Here is a 3,232-nt window from a genome sequence, read left to right as displayed (position 1 = left end):
TAATTCTGCAGAAGGCTGAATACACTTGAGTTTCTGGAAAAAAAAAAAAAAAAAAGGAAAATCTGGAAAATCTTCAGTGAAATATAAGTAGGAGCCTTTCTGCACTGCACTTCTCTTGCAGTAAATGAGAGTTACTTATGCTCAAGGCCTTGGGAAGTTTGCCTAAGTAACAGATGAAATTAGACACAATTACAGAGAATTAATGAACAAAAATTACAGAGCACTGTACTCAGTAAACGCAGGGAGCTCAATTTACTGTAATTAATGCACTATGTATATTTTAATCATGTTCTGGAAGCATCTCTAGAAATATTATTTCTGAAGTGAAATGCAATTACAGGTAGAGAGTATGAGAAATTCTTATTTATACTCCTATGCACTGTGGAGAAACAGTTGAAAAGAGCTCTTTCATTAAACGAGCCAGGACTGAAAATGAAGAGGAGGACTGCACAATGCACAACTGCACGCAGTCGCTGAGAGATGAGATCATCAGCGCAGCTTGGAGTTCAGACATGTGGTTTGAATTAGGGATACCTACTTTCCAGGCGGTTGATGTATTTGGTAGAAGATGATGTCTCACAAGCACATGCCAACTGCACTATGGAGAGTAACACCTCTAGACATCTTGGAGTACCAGTGCGCTACAAATAACTGTTTTTTTCCATAGCAGCATCTTTCCCATCATCAAAAAATATAATTCCTCTTGCCTGTAAGATAAGATCAGAATCCAGGCTGAATCTTAATGCATCACAAGAGGTATTTAGGAGAATGTTTTTTGGTTTTTTTTAATATAGACAGTTAAGTTAAAAAAAATTAACAGGTGAGTTTTGAAGCACAACAGTTTAGATATTCAATACCATTTAAGCATACAGGATTGTTAGACAGCTGAGCTGATGAAAGAGAATAGAAAATAATGTGTATCTGTTCTTGTGCTAAAAAGTATAGTACAATTCCATGAAAATTTAGAATAGTATTTTTGTAACTGCTTACCCTATTGGAAAAAGTATAATTTATAACACCAATATTCTTTAATCCTCTGTATATTTCCACTCAGTGATACACAACATCAGACTATATGAGTGCCAAAAAGAGTAATTTAGACAGCTGTCAGATAATTACAGAAGACAAACTATTCTTTTTTGACTACATTCGGTAATTAGTTTGGACCAACAAAACTTTGATGCTGATGTGAGGTCAAGACACAGGCACTGCAGAGACCAATATTCGGTGGTACAAGACCTCTAGCCCATTCAGTAGGGCACTTTTCTGCACCCTCAGCAGTCTGGTTGTTGTTGTGGTGCCTGATTATGCACCACTGTGCTCAAGGATGTGGAAAAGCTTGTAATGCTGGGTATGTTATTGCAAGAAAGTGTCAATGTGGGGTAGTGCTGTGACACATCTATGCTGAGAAGCCTTCCTAGACCTTGTTTATAAACAAGGTCTGCAAGATCCACTCTGGATCTGAAAGCTAGTATTTTCATTACTGGAAATGTCTGTGTCCCTCTTTACAGCGTAATTGAGTAAATGACAAAATTGCATAAACTCAAGTATTTTCCTCAGATTTGCTGAAAATTTCATGAGAAATTTCCAAATCTATGGATTTGGTTTTAATATACACATCTCTTGAAGCTGTGTTTCTTCAGAGAAAAGTGGACCCAGAAAGCCCTGCCAGACTCAATCACTCTGTGATTTTGTGACTCTATTTCTTGTTGCTCTTCTGGTTTCACAGAATGTTTATTTTTGATGTGTGGGTAACATTAACTGTAAGCATTCTGAATGATCTAGTCAAAACTGTCCATTGGATTTGTCACACAATTTAAGTTTTCCTACATCTTTGATTCAGAACAGAAATTCTTTGGGTTGCACTCTTTACACTCTCATTGTCCAGTGTCAGACACTCTCCTAAGGAGTTTTTCTTATATAAAATACAGACCCAAAATGGTACCTCATGAAGACAGCAATGCATTGCAGTCCAAACACACACTCCTCTTGTGTAGTGAATGTGCATGCATGCGCATGTAAGAGGAAAGTTCTCTGTAGTGTGTTCTCTATGATTGTAATTCTGCAATAGGAATGAGTAGAAAAGATTCACTCAGGGAGGAGAGAGGTGCTGGCTCAGCTTATTAAATGTACTGTTTTTCTCTTCTTTCCGGGGTGGCTGTTCATGGGCTGTTAATCCACTCATCTTGTGCGGTTCAAAAATATGTTATTGCAGGGCTGTTCTGTGTGCACTGGAAATACAACTACTCTGTACACCTCACGGAGATTATATTGCTTGGTTATTCAGCAATAATTCTGTACAGTGTGAAGGGGTGCTTAAATTCTAAGTAAAACCTACATAGTTTAGATTCAAAACTGTCTTTAGAATAGTAATAAAATGAGGCTAATAAGCTACTTCCCTCTCCCAGAGTCTTTCCCAGTTATTTAAAGTGTTGAACTGAGAAGAGAAAAAGAGTGAAAAAGAAAATGAGAGAACAGGAAGGAAGGAAAGAAAAGCAAGAAAGTAAGAAAGACAGTAAGAAGAAGAAAAGGGACAATTCTCCCCACATCCTCACAGACGAGGGAAGAGCTCACAAAAGGGTTTTTCAATGCTGTGTTGTAATATCTTATTTTAGGTTCTGATCTGAAATCCTTTGACGTCAGCTAACTTCCAGTGAATTTAATGTACTCTGGATCAGGCTTGTCATGTGGATCTCAGACTTACTGTTTGTGGATTAGCATGAATCTGTGGATTAGCTTTCCAGAACAAATACGTAACTTTAAAAATGAATTAGGCTATTGTTTTAACATGAACAGGTTTCAATATACATGTCCCTGTGTATGTAGATGGGTGGCACAGTATTTTTGAAAGGTGGGTGATCAAGTCATTTTAACAACATGTTTGCTGTTGAGGTTAGCAGTGTTTAGGTTAATGGAAAAGGATCCTGTCTTGTGAAGCATTTCCACCAGAAATACTGGAGTCTAAACAAAAACCTCTTCCTATTCTGAAAAACGTGGAACTGCAGACTGTTGCTACTTTGCCTTTTACATACTTACCTATGTATATACTTTATGCACCTAGTGAGTATATCCGTATCATTAAAAAACATAATCTTCATCAGTTTATAATATGTATCACCTCTGTTTGGTCACAGAGGACAGTATACAAGTTAAAATACAGATGCACCTACCTTATGCTTGTATAATATTAAATTTCTTTAAAGCTCTACTGCCATATATGATTCCAGAATCA

Source organism: Coturnix japonica, chromosome 1, assembly GCF_001577835.2.
Source record: "Coturnix japonica isolate 7356 chromosome 1, Coturnix japonica 2.1, whole genome shotgun sequence".
NCBI classification, from domain to species: domain Eukaryota; kingdom Metazoa; phylum Chordata; class Aves; order Galliformes; family Phasianidae; genus Coturnix; species Coturnix japonica.
This window is presented reverse-complemented; position numbering follows the sequence as displayed.